Source organism: Equus przewalskii, chromosome 28 (genome assembly GCF_037783145.1).
Source record: "Equus przewalskii isolate Varuska chromosome 28, EquPr2, whole genome shotgun sequence".
NCBI lineage: Eukaryota > Metazoa > Chordata > Mammalia > Perissodactyla > Equidae > Equus > Equus przewalskii.
In genome coordinates this window covers 16,178,550-16,190,422 of record NC_091858.1, presented here as the reverse complement: position 1 = coordinate 16,190,422, position 11,873 = coordinate 16,178,550, and the positions used below count along the sequence as shown (strand labels likewise).

The 11,873-nt window shown below is 34.5% G+C and overlaps 1 long non-coding RNA gene across 1 annotated transcript; it reads left to right on the top strand.

Annotated features, from left to right (window-relative positions):
* The first annotated feature begins 386 nt into the window (after window positions 1–386).
* Window positions 387–11,669, top strand: LOC139080083 (uncharacterized). Its single transcript, XR_011534244.1, has 2 exons — window positions 387–595; window positions 10,878–11,669. It is a non-coding gene; the product is annotated as an uncharacterized lncRNA (long non-coding RNA).
* Window positions 11,670–11,873: the final 204 nt, after the last annotated feature.

The window sequence follows — 11,873 nt, the reverse complement described above, 5'->3', positions numbered from 1 at the left end:
TGAGTTGATAGTATGCTGTCTCATCTTCCAAATAAAGATTATACCTTTCTGGCTCAGATAAACTCTTATGTAGCAGTTCAATAATTCCAAATAAAGGCAATACTGCTATAAAGTTTAAGGAAATTTAATAACCTCTTAATTCCTGGAAACAAATCTCTAATTGCTTTTCTCCAGCACAATTGATATTTACAATATGCCTTATAAAATGATAATTGCCCCCTATCTTTTTAGGAAAAAACTCCAATGTATTTTTGATAGCTCATTTACCTTCCTATGGGTGGAAGACTGGTGTTAATTCCAGCTTTATCAGCAGAACATGCAACTAAAATAGAAAGGCGGCTGAGCTCAGACAGTTTTCGATAAAGCTAAACTTGCCCTCTCGTCCTATGGCATTTAGCAGCAGTTTCTAAGCAAGAAGTTTGGTTGGTTGGTTGGTTTTGTTTTAGGGAGTGTTTTTAGTCTTTTTTTTACAGTTTGAGAACTTCGTCTGGATGTTTTACACATTACCCTGGTACCTCTAAACCGAAAATGTGCATAGCAATTTCATCTGCCCTAGTTAAGAAAACTACACTGAAGTTATTTAAAGAGATCTTTGGTGAGTAACAAACTGTAGACAAGAATAAATTTAGTGTTAGATCAAATTGTACTGTATGGCCATTAATTTCAGATTCTAGTTACATGATATTCTTCAATTAGATCATGTAAATCTTCAATGAGCGGTTGTTGAAAACCAAGTCTGGATTTGAGAGGCACCACCTATCCACATAATCTGCACTGCACTGTTGGTGCCACAAAGTGTTTTGGAAGTTGGAAGGCAATTATTTTGTTAACCAATAACTCAACATTAAGGATTTTTTGTCTGTATTTCAAAAGTTTCAAGAAGCATACAGCTTAATATATTTTTTCTTATTTATTACATAAAGTATAATTAGTGAAATTGTAATTATACATTAATATGCATGTTCACCTTCCCTTAAAAAATAATGGAAAGCCAGGAAACAGCAAACTGGACTACACATCAAATAATAAATAATGACAAGTCCATATATGTGGATTAATTTTTTAAAATCATTTTGTTCTTAATTTGATAGATTTTTAACTGTTTGAAATTTCTAAAATATAGTTATTCAAATTAAAAAGAAAAAATTTTCAACACTTTAAATATTTCTTTTTATACTATATATTTTTTTTAGACTGAAAACTTATCTGCTTGGGATGATAAGCATCTCATATTAGTCTGAATTATGGTAACTACAAAAGAGCAGATTCAGTCAACCCGTAAGATGTATAAACATTTTTACAGAAATTTTATCCCTCTAAAAAATATACATTTTCAAAATTGAGCAAATATTGTTGATCAGAAGGCACAGAACATTACAGCAGGAAGGGACCTTGCATTTAAAAACTGAGAAACTGAAGTTCATATAGGGACTTCCAGTTTTCCACCTCCACATCATTTTTCCTCCTGATATGTATTTCCTTTTAAGCTCTTCCATTAACACATATTTTTCATACACACAAACCAAAGATACTTACTGAAAATTACCTATGTCTAGTCCAAGATGCTGAAAATACAGAGGAAAAAGTAAAAAGAACAATTATCCTTAAGAGTTTCATAGGGAAAAGGGACATGATCATAAGCATTTGTAATTACAAACTGTGTTAAGTGTCATAAGGGAAAAGAATATGCTATGAGATCTCAGTTAACATCAGAAGGGTGAGTGGATATAAGCTGAACAGAAAAAGAGAAGCGAGAGAGGGAAAAACATCCTGGGGAGAGCCCACAGTAAAATGGGCATAATGCACTGAAGGAATTAAAAGAAAGTCCTAGTAGCTGGAAAACACAGACACATGGGGAGACTGGTATGAGATTATGTATAGACTTGGCCTTCGTCTAAAAGCAACAAGAAGCCAACAAAAGCTTCAAAGCAGTGAAATTGTATCATCAGATTTGCATTTTATCAGGTATGGGGAACAAACCTGAGACAGGGAGGAGTAGCTGTGGAGGAGGCATATTAGGGGACATTGGCAACATTCTGGGCAAAAAAAATGTCAGTAGGTTGTAGACTTACTGGAAGGAATAGAGGAGATAGAGAGAAATGAAAAAAATATATCGATTTGGAAGGGAAAACCACCAGGTCTTAGCGATTAGAGAATGAGAGTGAATTAGGAGGAGATGTCAAAGAAGGATCCTATAATCTTTTATTTTGCTACCAGATGTATAACGGCTCCATTCATTGAGCATCAGAATCTGGAAGGCTATGATTATAAGGGATAAATTATAAAAATTCTATTTTAAAAAGTTCAATTTGAGACGCATTTGTGACATCCTAGTTGAAATATCGAAAGTGCAGTCAAGCCTGCTTGTTTACATACCAAAAGATAAATCCCACACAAACATTTAAATCTGGGAATCATTAGTACAGAGATGTTTGAAGCCATGGGGGTAAATAAGATCACCTATGGAGAAAATATTCAGAAGATAAGAATAGAAATTCTCACATTGAACAGCTGGGAAAATAAACATGAATCAGCAAAGAGATTCGACAGAGCAGCCAGGCAAACAGGAAGAAAAGAGAAGTGTGTGGTGAAATGTAAGTGAAGTTCGAGGTTCCAAAAAAGAGGAAGCGATTAATAGTGTCGAATTTTGCTAAAAGAAAAAGAATTTGAGTTTGAAAATTATCCATAGGATTTAAAGACTTGGAAGTCTATGAAAACTTACCGTGAGCTTTTTTTTGGTTGGAAAAACTGATGGAATTAAAAAAAAATACAAAATGTAGTAACTAGAGAATCTAGTACAGAGACGGCAATGAAGCAATGGGCACGTGTAGCATGTAGAATGGCTTGCAGTTTTCAGAGAAGGATAGAGTGGTAGGTGGAGAAACAAGTTGACTGGATAAATATCTGTTTTGTTCTTAATTTTTCACCTGTATAAGGATTGAGAATGTATGAACGCCAGTTCAAATAACTAAGGAAAGAGTGGAAAAATAAAGATTCTGAAAAATCAAATGACAATAGTATCAGATCCCTGACAGGTGGGAGGGATTATCATAGTGAGAATGAAGCTGAGACCCCTCTCCCTGGTCTAACAGGCAGATGGAGTAAGTGATGGGCTTAAAGTCGGTACAATAAAAATCCGTGCTGTGCTGTTCACCAGCCGTGCAGGCCTCCTAAACCTGTGTCTGCGTGAGCTTGCAATCCCTCCTTCCATGACTAAAGATTCGAGCAGGATGAATCAGCAGCAGGAAGGGATAATGGGTATCTCTCTCACACTTCTTGGCTCCACTTGTTAGAGACTGAGGGAAAAATTGACGTGGCAACCTTGGTCCTTGCCTCCCTCCACACATAGATATCACCAACAGCACAAGCCTTGTTTGATGTATAACCAAAAAGTTCTTATTCTTTGAAGTATATGAAGATTAGATGTGTAAGCCCTTTCCTGCACACACACTGCTTGGTTAAAAAGTATATAAACTACACTCCAATCTGTCGACCTCAGAGCACTCTGTGGATGGTTCCCTGGACTTGAGTTCCTCACGTTGATTATCAAATAAACTCATTCATTTAACTTTTTCTTTTTTAAAGATTTTATTTTTTTCCTTTTTCTCCCCAAAGCCCCCCAGTACATACTTGTATATTCTTCGTTGTGGGTCCTTCTAGTTGTGGCATGTGGGACGCTGCCTCAGCGTGGTTTGATGAGCAGTGCCATGTCCGCGCCCAGGATTTGAACCAATGAAACACTGGGCCACCTGAAGCGGAGTGCGAGAACTTAACCACTCGGCCACGGGGCCAGCCCCTCATTTAACCTTTATCTAAACTCTTTATTTCAGTTGACAATAGCATCCTCCGACATAGAGTTCTAATCCTTCCTCCTCCACCTAGCCTTTCCTGTCTTTTCTCATGTGGAGCAGCATCTTTGTCTTGGAGGTTATTTACAGCTCTTATTATCTATACTTGTAGTTCTCATTGCTTTTGCAGGATTCCTTTAAACTCTTAAAAATCATTAAGTCCTCCCAAAGAACATTTGTTCATGGAGATTATATCCATCAATACTTAACATATTAGTAATAAAAGTGAGAAATATTAAAAGTATTGTTATACATTTATCTCTAAATAACAGTAACAAGTACATGTTAATATAAATACCACATGTATGAAAAATAACTATATTTTCAAAAACAGTTTAAGAAGAAGAGTTGCATTATTGTATACTATTGAAAATTTTGGCTTAAGAGAACACAGCTATTTTCTCATATCTGCTCCTGCATTCAGCTTATCAATATGTGGTTTAGGTTGAATTGTATGAAGAAAATCTGGCTTTTTCAAGTAATTGTGCATATTCTTCTTTGATGCTACAGCAAATCTCAACAAATCCTAGTTTCTTAAAGGTTAGGTTCAGTGAGGAAACTGAAAACATTTGAATGAATTTTTCCTTAAAATCCATTATTCTATCTTATTTTGTATGAACTTTTTATGCACACGTGATTTTATAACATCATGCATTAGTCATCTGAAAATTATTGGTCACTGAGTTATAAAATAACTTTTTATGGGGCTCGCCCAGTGGTGCAGCAGTTAAGTGCACATGTTCTGCTTTGGTGGCCTGGCGTTTGCCGGTTTGGATCCCGGGTGCAGACATGGCACTGCTTGGCACGCCATGCTGTGGTAGGCGTCCCACGTATAAAATAGAGGAAGATGAGCATGGATGTTAGCTCAGGGCTAGTCTTCCTCAGCAAAAAAGAGGAGGATTGGCAGCAGATGTTAGCTCAGGGCTAATCTTCCTCAAAAAAAACACACAACTTTTTATAAATAGTTATATGCCTATATGTTAATAGCACCACCAATCTCATCGGAAAAATCTTCAATTATTGGGAACCTGTCAGGCTCATTGTGGTACACAAGACTTCCTAAATTCTAATTTTTAACTGAAAGCTTGAATTTTATCTTTGGCAATGAATGCTGTCAGTTGTTTTCCTTGAAGTGACATATTCATTTTGTTCATTTTGAGAAAAGATCCCTCAAATGTCTAAATCTGAAGAATCAAAGGATGTCATAGATTCTTTAAAGTTAAATGATTTTTCCTTTTAAAAAGTGGCTGCTTCAGCTCTCAAAGAATTGCACAAGTACTTTTCCTGGAGACAACCACTGCTCTTGGGTTCGCAACAGAAGCACTTTGTGTGTACTTCCTAGTTTGTTACAGGGAATATTAAAAAAGAGTCAAGATTTAATAAAACAGTAATGGAATCACTGTTTCATCAAGAACATTCTTAAGTAAACACTGTATTCACTTTGTTTTCTGCAAGACCGTAGCAGTGAAGAACATAATGACTTCGAGGCCAGACTGGTACCATTTCCTGGATTCCTGACAAGGAACCAGCACTGTTCCCCACCGTTGCTTTTGTCCCATCAGTGTATCGACACAGTAAAAAAGACAAATACGTTATTTTATTAAGAAAAGTTTCTCAAACCATCACCTCCCCTCCCAAAATTGCCCCAGGATCCCAGGGATTTGTGAAGCACAGAAAGAACTGCTGGTACACAACACTCAATCTACAACTAATCACATGATGTCTTAGAAAATTTACTCTAATGCATTTTAACCACTCCTCTATATTTTTTAATTAATTTATCTTTTTGGTATAAGTCTGTATGTTTTATGAGACTAATTCATTTTTCTCTTTTAAAATCTTTTGGTTCTTTCTATTACCATCTCTAGTTACACTTCTACTCACAGTATTCAAGAAACCGTTGACTAGGCCAATTGAATTGTTTTAGCAAGCTTTCACATTCCAAAGTGAGTCTGTGTGACTGCCAATTATTCAAAGCCTGATGTGCTGAGAAGATACCACTTACATAAGAAATATTTGGTCCATTTAATTCCTTTCCATCAATCTGCTTCTTTTTACATACTCAGTTCATTTCCATTTATCTTTGTGAGAGCTCAATTGTCTTTGATGATTCAACATTAAGAAAACAGTCAAAAGAGAGAAAATTTGTGTCATTCACTTTGGCAAATTATAAGAATTAAAAAGTATTGAGAAAATGAAGACCATTTCCTTGTTTTCCTAGTGAGATCTTTCCCAATGCAAAACATCAAATAGCAAAATATGCTGTTGTATTGGGAAAACAAGGACCCTAGTTTCCTGCTTTTGGGGGGAAGAGGAAGTGGCCTTTTGCCAAAGATGGAAGCATAAGGATATGAATATAAGAGGGATCAAGAGTAGGCAATGGCCAGATCTCCTGTCATGTTCACAACTCAAATTTGTGACTTTCCTTCAAGAAATGACTGTCAATGGACATAAACACATGAAAAAAAACTGATGGGGGCCAGCCCCGTGGCCCAGTGGTTAAGTTCATGTTCTCCACTGCAGCGGCCCAGGGTTTCACTTGTTCGATCCTGGACCCGGACATGGCACCGCTCATCAGGCCACGTTGAGGCAGTGTCCCACTTGCCACAACTGGAAGGACCCACAACTAAAATATACAACTATGTACTGGGGGATTTGGGGAGAAAAAGCAAAAAGAAAAAAATAGATTGGCAATAGTTGTTAACTCAGGTGCCAATCTTTAAAAAAAAAAAGAAAAACTGATGTCCTCATTTTAGGATGTTCCATTCAACTAAAGATGTCTCTGCAAACTTGCCCTGAGAGTTTCCTAGCCTGTATAAAAGAATCCCTTTTTATATTCATTTATTTTATTTGACCACTATTTATTCAATGCTAAATACTATGATGGGGACTCTGAGCATATAAGATTGAATATAATGTGTCCCTCTCTCTAGTGTATTTATAATTTAGTGAAAAAAATAAGATTTGTTCACAAGTTACTAAATTACTGAAAAAGCAATTCATGATAAAGTCTGCAAAGGGAAGTCTGAACACAGCACTGTAGCCTTGGAGTGGAAGTGAAAGTGAGGGAGGAAATGAATGAAGGGAACATTTTCAACTGGACTTTCGAAGATAGGTAGAATTTCAACAGGTTGTGGAAATTGTGAAAATATCTCAAGTGTAAAAGTTGTGAAAGAAAAATGACATACCTAATAGTCAATGTGTGCTTCAGAGTTGGCAATAATCTAGATTATCTGAAGGCAATCTATAGGGATATCTTGTAGAACAGGAAAACTGACTTAATCTCAGAGATCTATGTTTCAATTTAGGTTTCTGTTGCTTTGCCTTTCAACAAATCATTTTCATCTGTACAAATAGGACTGTGATCCCAGCCTTTCTTACATTACAGGTTTGCTGTTAGAATCAAATAGTATTGTTACTGCAGAAAATTGGAGTTCTCTTGCCTGATGTGCATAAATGGACAATTAATTGTGGCATCAGCCTTTGGGGAAAGAGGTCAGCTTTATTCTGAGAGAGAGATCTGCAGGGAGATGGGGGCGTGTGCCCTCAGATCTGTCTCCCTGATTCAGGATTTGGGGCAAAATTCAAGAGGTTAGAGAGAACAGGCTGGCATGTGGAAACTGGCAGGGAAGGTTTTGATCGGTGGGCTTCAAGCATTTATGGTAAGGTTTTAAACACTTATGATAAGATTCTAAACATTTATTTATAAGGTTGTAAACATTTATGATGAGATGGGTAAGGAATTTTAACACCAGGTCTTCCTGAATGAGGGGCCCCTCAGTTCTGATAAGAGTCTGACTTTCAAGTTCCAGTTGTGTCCTGGTCCTTTGGTTCCAGATCTTTGGTTCTGTGGTCATTTCAGATCAAGCTTTCTTCTTCTGCACATGCTCTGGCTACATGACTTTGCCTATCAACTGAAAGACAATTCTTAATCACTCTGTTGATAAGAGATGGGATCAGTTGAACTGGCCCTGGAAAGCCTGAGGTTACAAAATATTCACAAATTTTTGAAAACTATGAAATAATACACTGCATATATTGTATTATAATACAATTTTTATATATGTGTATATGTATATAAAATTTATCATCATATCAGGCCAGAAAAAAAGACTGGAAAAAAATAGACGTGTTGGGAGCTAATTGCTTTATACAAAGTTAAATATAATAGGAGTTTTACCCAATGTGATACCAGGAATAGACTAAACAGAAGGAATGTATTATGATGAAAGAAAATACATTTCCTAAAAAATTATAGCACTACTTAATTGAAATAAGTAATTCTAAAATTTAGCAAATTATACATAAAAATGTAATTCAGAACCTCTACATTTAATGACCAATATTACTATAACCTTTTGTAAAATTGGGCAAATCAGTTAGCTGTATTATACAATGAATCATATATCAATTAATAGATAATATAAAATTTTTGTGTTAATTTTTATTGCTGGGGAAACTGTACTCAATATTTCTATGGGAGTTACATTTTGTTAATTAGTTATTAAATAGATTATTTTAAATAGAGATTTAATTTCAAATTTACAATGTAACAAATAAAAAAGCTGACATCCATTTAAAGGCAACTAACAAAGGTAAATACTTGCATAACTTCAATTAATTCACTTTTATTTGAGACTTTATTTTTTACTTCTGATTTGACATATAGAAATACAGAAAGATGACCTTGGTTTTTAAAGCAACAAAATAAGAAACCAAAAGTATAGTCAAGCGTAAATGTAATTTTTATCTCTCAGAACAAAACTATTTAAATGTAGAAGGGTACGTTTTCAAATATGACTACACCATGCTTTGATTTTAGTTTACAGTATTAGATCTAAACTAAGCTGCTTTGGTAACCTTCAGGCTTAGTGGTTTATAAAACAAATTTTGGAATTGCAAATAACGGCAATATTCTAAGTGTTTTTGTGCCCAATTTTTTAAATATTAATCTAAAAATATAATAATTTGAGTTATATTTCTAATGAGTAATTTCCAGGAAATAATCATTGACAACTGAATTTAAAATTCTATTTGTACACTTTATGATTTTTTAGCAACAAAATCTTGAGTCATGTATCATGGTAAAAAGTACAATTTCAGATTGATGTTTAGTGTTACAAGTAACTGTGATAAAAAACCAAGAAGATTATTTTGAAAAAAATGAAGTTCCAAAACCATAGACAATATATCTTGACTGTTCATAAGTTATTGCTCTTCTTGTGAAAATAATTCTATTGAAAATATTTTAAAACAACGTCAAGAAGTCAATCTGGAATAACTCAATTAAATATTATGATATATTTTGAAATAAGAGTTTTAAGGAGAATGGTACCAAGACAGGAATAAACAGAAAAGTGAATGAAAGAAAATGGAGAGGCCAGAAATAGACTGGAATATACACACGAGAATTTATTATTTACTAAACGTGAAAATGAAAACCAGTGGAGAAAATGTAGATTATCCATTACATAGTTTAGAGCAGCGCTGTCTAGAAGAACTTTCTGGAATGTTTGAAATATTCTATATCGAGGCTGACCAAATGATAGCCACTTGCCATATATGTCTATTCAGCAACTTGAAATGTGATTAGTGTGACTAAGGAACCAAATGTTAAATTTTTTTTTATGTCAACCAATATAAAATTAAGGTTAAGTTGTTGCCAGTGCCAAATGGCTACCTTATCAGATAGTGCAGGTTTAGAAAATGGCTAATTACAGAAAAAGATAAAATAAAATTGTCTATTTAACTCAGTACTAACATTTATACTGGAACTAAGATTTTAAAGTAAAAATTCTAACCACAAGCCTACTTGAGGAAAATGAAGTAATTGTTTTAAATAGTCATTGAATATGGAAGACTACTTTAGACATATTTTTTAAAAAGAAATCATAAAAGAAAGCACTGATTAATTATTTTAAAAATTAAAATTTTACATAGAAATATAGATATAAGTAAATATGCATAGTTAGCAAAAATACTAAACACTGATTGGAGAAATCTTTCCAATAGTTAGGAGAAATAAGTTGCTAATTTTCTAAAATATCAAAATTTTATGAGTCAATGAGAAAAAAATTAACAATATAATAGTAACTTAGATGTAGAGTATAAAAAGGAAAAAATATAACTGGATAGTAAACATGTTGGAAAGGTACTCAATATGACATTTTAATGGCACAAAATGCAAATCAAATTCATGAAATATCATTTTTTATTCTTTAGAGACGCAAAGACTTAAAAGTTTTGGGGAGTGAATGCTAAAGATGCTCATGAACCAGGACAGTCCATGTACCAGTGAAGAACATGTAAATTGACGCAGCCTTTCAAGCAAACAATTTTGCAAAATCAATTAAATTTCAAAATGCTTTTTCTATTTAACCCAGAAACTTTACTTCTAAAGGTGTATTCTACAAATATATTTGCACAAATACACACACAAATACGTCTAAGATGCTCATTTAAGAACACATAAGAGTAAAATAGAAAATGACATAAACATAAATACAAACGTCAACATATATCCAAGATAACATTAAGTATGAGTTATCAAGCAATATCCTAATACTAGAGAGGCATCACATGCATATTTGTTCAAATGTCAAATGGCCATTATTAAAATTGACATTCACCCAAAGCTGAAGCTGAAGCAAAATAACATCTTTCTGAGATGACAAGAGTATGAAACGCTATCACAAACAAATTATTAGTATAACTTTGTTATTTCAAACTTTAGTTGTCCTTTATTTTAGTTGTCAATTTTCTTTGACTTTAGAATACAGCATAGTTATTTTTAGCACTTTCTGTTGATAAATTGACCCTTTGTTCCACACATTTGCTTACTTTCAAATGAAATCAGCAAAGGAGCAAGGTTTTTTGTGGGTAATTCATTCTTGTCTTTATCTTCATGTTCTTTATTACGTCTGATCAAAGGTAATTTATCATATGTATTATTGCACGTGATTTTGGAAATTTTCCCTCTCATTGAATTTGACATGGCGAAGTTGACATTACACTTTTTTTTTTTTTTAGGAAGATTAGCCCTGAGCCAACATCCGCTGCCAGTCCTTCTCTTTTTTGCTGAGGAAGCCTGGCCCTGAGCTAACATCTGTTCCCATCTTCCTCTACTTTATATGTGGGAACGCCTGCCACAGTATGGTGTGCCAAGCAGTGCCATGTCCACACCCGGGATTTGAACAGGAGAACCCCAGGCCGCCGAGAAGCAGATCATGCGAATTTAACCACTGTGCCATTGGGCCAGCCCCAACATTATACTTTTAATTTGTCTCCCAATTTGTAAAAATTCCCCGAAAAAACTTTTTTATTTTTTTGGAGAAGGGAAGATTGGCCGTGAGCTAACATCTGTTACCGGCCTTCTTCTTTTGGCTTGAGGAAAGTCATTCCTGATCTAACATCTGTGCCAATCTTCCTCTACTTTGTATGTGGGACACTGCCACAGCATGGCTTGATGAGCAGTGTGTAGGTTCATGCCTGGGATCCAAACATGTGAACCCCGGGCCACCCAAGCAGAGCACAAGAACTTAATCACTACGCCACTGGGCCAGCCCTCAGACCAAACGTTTTTATTGAAAGATTCATGACCTAAGTAAAAATTCAGCTTTTGTAAGTTTATTTTGTTTAATGTTATGAATAATAGACTCTCCAACAATTTTTAAAAATTTAAGTTGCAATAAGACCTAAGCTTTATCATCATTATTTATATCCCCATTTAACCATTGTGAACTTGGACTCAAAAAGGAAATGCTGTCATCCTACAAGTTTTTCATTTAGCCAGTCTCTCAATAATATATATCTGTCAATCTATTTTCTAGTTTATTAAACTACTTGAAAGTTCATAATTAAGTTTGCACCTAAAATTAACAATTTCTACAGTCACCATTAGTTCTTGCAACAGTTTACACTTGCAGTAATAAATAAGCATTTGGATTATAATCGCCTGTTAGAACTGAAAACCCATAGCACATATTGACACCTTACTTACATCTAGAAAGTTTCCATGAAATTGAA